Source organism: Palaemon carinicauda, chromosome 15 (assembly GCF_036898095.1).
Source record: "Palaemon carinicauda isolate YSFRI2023 chromosome 15, ASM3689809v2, whole genome shotgun sequence".
Taxonomy (NCBI): Eukaryota; Metazoa; Arthropoda; class Malacostraca; order Decapoda; family Palaemonidae; genus Palaemon; species Palaemon carinicauda.
This window is the reverse complement of record NC_090739.1, coordinates 114585232-114593530: the sequence shown is the minus strand read 5'-3', so window position 1 is coordinate 114593530 and position 8299 is coordinate 114585232. Positions and strand designations below refer to the sequence as shown.

General features: G+C 32.7%; 1 pseudogene; it reads right to left on the bottom strand.

The window, feature by feature from the left end:
- Window positions 1-3503: 3503 nt before the first annotated feature.
- LOC137654144 (uncharacterized) lies at window positions 3504-6580 on the bottom strand (annotated as a pseudogene).
- Between the last annotated feature and the right edge of the window lie 1719 nt (window positions 6581-8299).

Below are 8299 nucleotides of genomic sequence, written 5' to 3'. Positions count from 1 at the left end.
TAGCAGTTCTGATTAAATATTCAGAAACAAGATGCAGATAAAGTAAGACTGATATGGTCGATCATGTTTGGGTATATATATATATATATATATATATATATATATATATATATATATATATATATATATATATATATATATATATATATATATATATATATATATATATATATAGATATATATATATATATATATATATATATATATATATATATATATAGAGAGAGAGAGAGAGAGAGAGAGAGAGAGAGAGAGAGAGAGAGAGAGAGAGAGAGAGAGAGAGAGAGAGAGAGAGAGAGATACTACAGCTAGAGAGTTATGGGGTCCTTTGACTGGCCAGACAGTACTACATTGGATCCTTCTCTATGGTTACGGTTCATTTTCCATTTGCTTACACACAAACACCGAATAGTATGGCCTATTCTTTACACATTCTCCTCTGTCCTCATACCCCTGACAACACTGAGATTACCAAATAATTCTTCTTCACCCAAGGGGTTACTGCACTATAATTGTTCAGTGGACCCTTTCCCCTTGCTAAGGGTAGAAGAAACTCTTTGGCTATGGTAAGCAGCTCTTCTAGGAGGCCACTTCAAAATCAAACCATTGTTCTCTAGTCTTGAGGTAGTGCCATAGCCTCTGTACCGTGGTCTTCCACTATCTTGGGTTAGAGTTCTCTTGCTTGAGAGTACCCTGGGGCACACTATTCTATCTTATTTCTTTTCCTCTTGTTTTGTTAAAGTTTGTATACTTTATATGGGAGACATTTATTGTTGTTACGCTTCTTAAAATATTTGATTTTTCCTTGTTTCCTTTCCTCACTGGACTACTTTCCCTGTTGAAGCTCCTTGGACTTATAGCATCCTGCTTTTCCAACTAGAGTTGTAGCGTAACACTGAATAATAATAATACACACACATATGTTAATATTATATATATATATATATATATATATATATATATATATATATATATATATATATATGTATGTGTGTGTTTATCCATATATATATATATATATATATATATATATATATATATATATATATATATATATATATATATAAGCATGTATAAAGTTATACGATATAGTAGACTATGTGAACTTCCTATCTGACGAATTAAAACTGATGATTTTAAATTGATTGCGTTTGTAGTAGTGAGTATTGTACATTTCTCTTTTGTGCTTAATGAAGACAATCTTTATTTACCCGATTTTCATTAGAAAATATTGAAATTACATTTCCGATGTCACATGTAAAATGAAAACCTGTAATGGACGAATTTCTGACCTAGTTTTTGGATTACAGATATGACCATATTTATTCAGTGTTATTTATAATAGAGAGAGAGAGAGAGAGAGAGAGAGAGAGAGAGAGAGAGAGAGAGAGAGAGAGAGAGAGAGAGAGATTTACCGGTTTAATCTGTCTATTCATATTAGATATTCCCTTCGAAGTGACATCTGCTATATTTTTAATTATTTTTCCGAGTTGGATATAAATCGACTGAGATGGATATAAAACTTTTTTTCAAAGGATTTCTTCAATGTTTCAGCTTTATAAGTAGTTTGTGTCTTCCCGTTAACGCTATTAAACACTTGTTCGCATACAAATTCTACTTTAGACGCCTTGAAATATTAAAGAAATACTCTTAATCTTCTGAAGCACAAATTATTTGAAACATACTCTTCCTTTCATGACGCAAAAAGTAATAAAGGTACTGAGTAATATAATGTCCTTTAGTTATCATAAACATTTCTTTTATAATGCATTAACATTTAACACGCTATTCAATACTCGAGATATTCATTATCGTTTAATACTCTCAGAAAAATTAAACATTATAATTTTGCATACTTTTACCTCACATCCTCGAAATGTCTTTAATCTTATAACCATTACTGAGACGAAGTATCACGTACCAGATATGATATCAGTAGGATATTTCGTGTTCATAGAAAAGAATACTTATATATTTTGCTTCGTAAAAAGAAATAATCTTCATACTAATGATAGATTTATTTCCTAAGGATTATTTTTTCATTTTGGAAAGATTTTTTTTTTACCATAATAACTTTAAGTATCTTTTAATTATTATAGATTAGGAAATTAATAAATATAATTCCAAATGTTTATAATTATGAATCTATGATATGAAATAGGGTATAAATATAATACAATATAATATAATGTTGTAATATGTTATATTATATAAAAAATTCTGCAACATCAGTAAATGTCATTCCAGCCTATTTTCATGTCTCTGCCGCATTATCAAAGGCTGAAAAAGGCCGTGAAATCTCAAAGCGATTCCAGAGTGAAAAAAAAGATGGCTACTCCAAATGATAAAATCAACAGCTTACACCTTAATTGGATTTCAGATGCCGAGTCAAGCTATGTATATGGATGTTGGACTTCCAAATTAATTATGTATCAAAAGTTCCTATAACCAAGAAGGGAAACCTAATTTCTCTCTCTCTCTCTCTCTCTCTCTCTCTCTCTCTCTCTCTCTCTCTCTCTCTCTCTCTCTCTCTCTCTCTCTGTTAGGTTTAAAACTCATTAACATTAACATGATATTTTCTATTATGGATAGCGAAAGTCAGAAATATGTGATTGCTCTTATTATTATTATTATTATTATTATTATTATTATTATTATTATTATTATTATTATTATTATTATTATTATTATTATTATGCGTTGACATCCTCATGTTCCTTTAAAAAAACTCTAAAAACCCACATATATATATATATATATATATATATATATATATATATATATATATATATATATATATATATATATATATATATATATATATATATATATATATATATATATATACACTGTATATATGTGTGTGCGTGTCTTGCTTATAACTGTAATCGAACAGTTTAACATGTTTTTTTTTTTCAAAAAGTCCCATAAAAGAAACAAAGGAAATATAAATGAATCACTGTATTTCAACCAATACACATTGGCCTCTTCAGGATGTAAAGTAAAAAGGAGGAATAGGGTGAACAGTGATGGTTTATATTGGAAAGCAAAAGAATGTTTCCAATTGTTCTAAAGTTGTTATAAGTGCTGAAAGGATGTAATTAGATTTGGCTAATCCTTTGAGCACTTATAGCAACTTTAGAACAATTGGAAACACCCTTTTGATTTCCTATATAAACCGCCACTGTCCACTGTATTCCTCATTTTTACATTACATCCTGAAGATGGCCAATGTTTATTAGTCGAAATATAGTGATTTATTTATATTTCCTTTGTTTCTTTTATGGGCCTTTTTTAATATATATATATATATATATATATATATATATATATATAATATATATATATATATATATATATATATATATTCAACTATCAATCTTATTAATGTATTCTGTTTACTCTGATAATAATTACAAAAGCATTCCATAAGCCATGAAACCCCTTGAATACTGATAGAATACGGTTTTTTATTTTCTTTATTTTTTTTGCTGACCCATCATTTATGCATATTGGTCCACATCAACCCAGATTTGATGAGCCTGGACACAAAGGTTTGCATCTTCGTTTTCCTTTTTATTTTTTTTTTTAGTTTTTCTTTCTTAATTTCAATATCTAGGCTGAGGCTTTCCATTGTCTTTTCATGCTCCTTCCGTTGCATCTCAAGAGACGCTTCAAAGCTGGCCTCCTGAGTGAACTTTGTTGTTCGTCGGCACTTTCGGGCTGAGGTAAAATTTGATTGGCCAGGTGTTGGTATGTATTCTGTAGGGGTGTCTCTGGCATTAAACTGTATAGAGGTGGGGGTGTTTGTTTGAGTATCCTGTGTCACGTTAGCTTCTTGAGAGGAGACTGCCAGCTGGTGTGCTCTGTGTTGTGTTGAATTCAGTTGAGGTGAGTTTGGGAGGTGTTATGATGGAGTGTATAGAGTTGTTAGTGTGCTGTGCCGTTATTTGAGAATCAAACATTATCTCACATTTTTGCCCATCATTTCTGATACCAATCACAGTAATTGGTTGTCCTGAAAAGACAAAAAAAAAAAAAAAAGTAATGCTATGATTGTACTGGAGAACATTACTTTTGCAAACTGTGGGGCTACTAATTCCTCCCAATTCTATAAAAGATTCCCTAAAAGTAAAGCAAATATTTAAGTGATGAATGATTTACCTAATCCTAACAATTACACAGTTGTGGGTCACACTATGTTAGACTTGATTCCTGGATAATAGTATAGAACACCACGCTCTCCATTTACTTCGATATAATGGAATCCTGCAGTTCTCACCTTCTTGCACAGTAATTAGGGGGTTATTTAAATTCTGGGAAAGCAATAATTAGCAAGATATGTTGAAGAGGGGGGAAGGGGTTATAAAAAGAATATAGCTCGGTTTCCTCACTAAACGACTTGGAACTGACATGTCAACATCGTCAACCAAACAGAATTCGTGATGCCAGCGTACATAAACAGAAGTTCGTGATTCCAGCGTACATTTGATTTACTGTATATTCAAAATATACTTAATTAAAAATGGATTAATTACTCAAAAGTGTCCTTAAAATATGCAATTTACAAATAGTGACACTTTTGAGTAATCACAATTCTTGATTAAGTATATTTTGAATATACATTATATCAAATGTATGCTGGCATCACGAACTTCTGTTTATGTACGCTGGCATCACGATCTGTTTAGTTGACTATGTTAACGTCAGTTCCATGTTGTTTAGTGAGGGAACCGAGCTATTTTCTTTTTATAACCCCTTCTCCCCTCTTCAACATATCTTGCTAATTATTGCTTTCCCAGAATTTAAATAGCCACCTAATTACTGTGCAAGAAGGTGAGAACTGCACGATTACATTATATTGGAGTAAATGGAGAGCGTGGTGTTCTATACTATTACCGATTCTTGTTAAGTAAGTTTATTAATTCACAGAAAAGGTTAGGTTATGGTGAAATTTGAGATAATCCCAAATGTGACAAGAAGAAAGGATTTGCCTAGACCCCCTTGGCACCTAAGGGGGTGGGGTGCACAGCCACCCACCTAGAAAATTAATTCAATGACAGGTTAGGTAGGTATTTTAGGTTAGTCTGGGGCACTAACCTAACATAAAACACCTACCTAACCTGGCACTAAATTGGTTATTTCCTAGCAGGGGGCTGTAGCCCCGAGGCCCCCTTTTTTATTCAACAGAGTTCCACCTTTATAACCTTACATTTTAGGCCAAGACAAACAACTTTTCTTCCATAATTTCAACTACATTGAATGCTTTCTTACGACTTACAAGAATATTACCAAATAGGAGCTAATTTAACTTCTTTATAAATTGATAGGTAGGGGATATGCGTAAAACAAGTGACTTCCTCTCAATTTTATGGGAAAAAATTAATAGAGAAACAAAACATTTGTATGATAATCAGTAAAATATGCAAAACATCCAAGCAGAACTCTCTGTAGAATTATCAAAGTAGGACTTACCAGTACTCTGAAGTGCATCACAGTCCAGTTCATTTTCCTCACCATCAAGGTCATCACTTATGATAGTAAGGATTTTAGCAGTCTCTTCATCTTCAGGCTTAGGAGGAGCACCACCACCTGTCCTCATAGTCTCTCGCTTATAGGCTGCATGCTGTTTCTTTGCTCTGAAATTTTTACAACAGTTAAGTGGTTAAATGAATATCTTTGTTCCAAACAATTAGGCTAACCAGTATATAGCCTGAAATTAAGACCAAACAATTAGGCTAACCAGTATATAGCCTTAAATTAAGAAAAAAAGCCAAGCAATAAGGCAAACAATTATATAGCCTGAAATTAAGACCAAATAATTAGGCTAACCAGTATATAGCCTTAAATTAAGAATAAAAGCCAAACAATTAGGCTAACAAGTATATAGCCTGAAATTAAGACCAAATAATTAGGCTAACCAGTATATAGCCTTAAATTAAGAATAAAAGCCAAACAATTAGGCTAACCAGTAGATAGCCTGAAATTAAGACCAAACAATTAGGCTAACCAGTATATAGCCTTAAATTATGAATAAAAGCCAAACAATTAGGCTAACCAGTAGATAGCCTGAAATTAAGACCAAACAATTAGGCTAACCAGTATATAGCCTTAAATTATGAATAAAAGCCAAACAATTAGGCTAACCAGTATGAAGTCTGAAATTAAGAATAGTACAAACTGCAATGAGAATTATTTATTTGCTCAGCATTTGAAAAGTATGTTATTCCTTACATATAGTCTAAATAAAACTCACCCTCGCCAATCCCTAAGCTGATGCTTGCCTATGTATGCAGGAAGTGAGTCAAAAGTACTATTACTTTAATGTGTTTATGAATACTTACTTTCCTTTTGCATTCTCCCAGACTTTCTTCAGCTGTTGCTGGCTTCTTGGTGGTCCATAACCAGCATCATTAAATAAGCTAGTGACTTCTTCCCGTGCTGCTTTTTTCCGATGGATGATGCGGAAGTCATGGCTCTTATTGAATAAAATGTCGCTTCTTTCCTCTATCAAGGTCACCAGCATTGTTTTCTCATTTGCAGTTATATATCTTGCTCTTATACCATCCTTTTCTGCCATTTCCACTGTCTATATGTCCTCAGTAAATCGTTGAAAGAACAGGAATGCGCGACACACGTGTACCCAACTTAGTAATTACCCTCACAAATGTAAACTAATGGTTCTCCGGCATACCAACTGTTTAGAGGACAACAGACACCCTCTCAGCAGGGATACCAACCACACCTTTTCCTAGAAGATGCTTTAAACATCGCACTGAAAAATATAGGGCTCCCCTACACTTTCCATAGGGTATAAAGAAGGCCCTATATTTTCTCTTAGCATATGGCCGATAGATTTTTCATCAGATCAAAAGATATAGATAAAAGATGGAATCTCTTGCCGCCTTTGAATTCTCTTTATGATCTTTTATATTCTTGTCTCACACACAAACATAACTATTGAAAATATTTCATTTTTTTTTTTTATTCAATGAAAGCGAAATTAGAATCATCAATCCTTTAAATTGAACGAAAATTACTTTGATAAATAATTAGGAAGATTAGTCTAAAATACTCTTCCACTTTTGTGTTGGTGTTATTCACTTTTCCAAAAGAAAAAAAAATAGCATTGAGAAAATGTGATTTCTTTAGAAATAATAGATCTATCGACTTCTTCATTCCTCTGTAGATATTTCACATAGACTCCTTTAAGGAAGGACTGGAACGTCCCCTGCTCGGGGTTTTTAACTTGAGTCTGAAAGATTAACTTCAGTCTGGACTAAAATGACTTCTAGAAGGGCTAGAAACACGTTCTCTGGATCAAAATGGGGGTTTTTGAGGATGGTGAGTTCAATAGTAACATTTTCAACATTGGTCATTTTTACTCGTTTTTGTGTGTAACTCATAGATGGTGAGGGATGGCTGATTATAATAAGAGGCAAGTCTGTAGTTCTGTCCAAATTTAATATATATTGTCAAATATTGTATTACAACGAGTAAAAATTACCAAAATTCACTATTTTGACCTTGAAATATGACCTTTTGACCTTGAAGATGATGAAGATGACCAGAGGTGGTGTTGAAAATGTCACTATTGAACTCACCGTCCTCAAAAACCCCCATTTAGACTCAGAGAACGTGTTTCTAGCCCTTCTTAGAAGTCATTTAAGTCCAGGACTCAAGTTAATCCTTCAGACTCAAGTTAAAAACCCCGATCAGGGGACGTTCCAGTCCTTTCTTGAAGGACGATATATGACAATATATATACAATTCGGACAGCTCTGCAGACTTGCCTCATATTATGATCAGCTATCTCTCACCATTTATGAGTTACACACAAAAAACAAGCAAAAATGACCAAAATTCACAAATTTGACCTTGATAAATGACCTTTAGACCTTGAAGATGACCCCAGGTGGTGTTGAAAATGTTACTATTGAACTCACCATCCTCAAAAACCCCCATTTTGATCCAGAGAACGTGTTTCTAGCCCTTCTAGAAGTCATTTTAGTCTAGACTCAAGTTAATCTTTCAGACTCAAGTTAGAAACCCCGAGGTCTTGACGTTCCAGTCCTTCCTTAAAGGAGTCTATGATATTTAAAGTAAGATAAAATTAATAGTAAATTTCTCTATTTTTTGCAGTTATATCCTATTGGGGACATATAGGTCAATTTACTGTATATTCGTTCTTTCTAGTTATTTCATATCAAAATAAAATTAAATAATTTGTCCCTTATGGTTTAGCTTATGATATGTATATCCGATTACTTTCTTTCATTAGATTTTGGTTAAAAAGGGT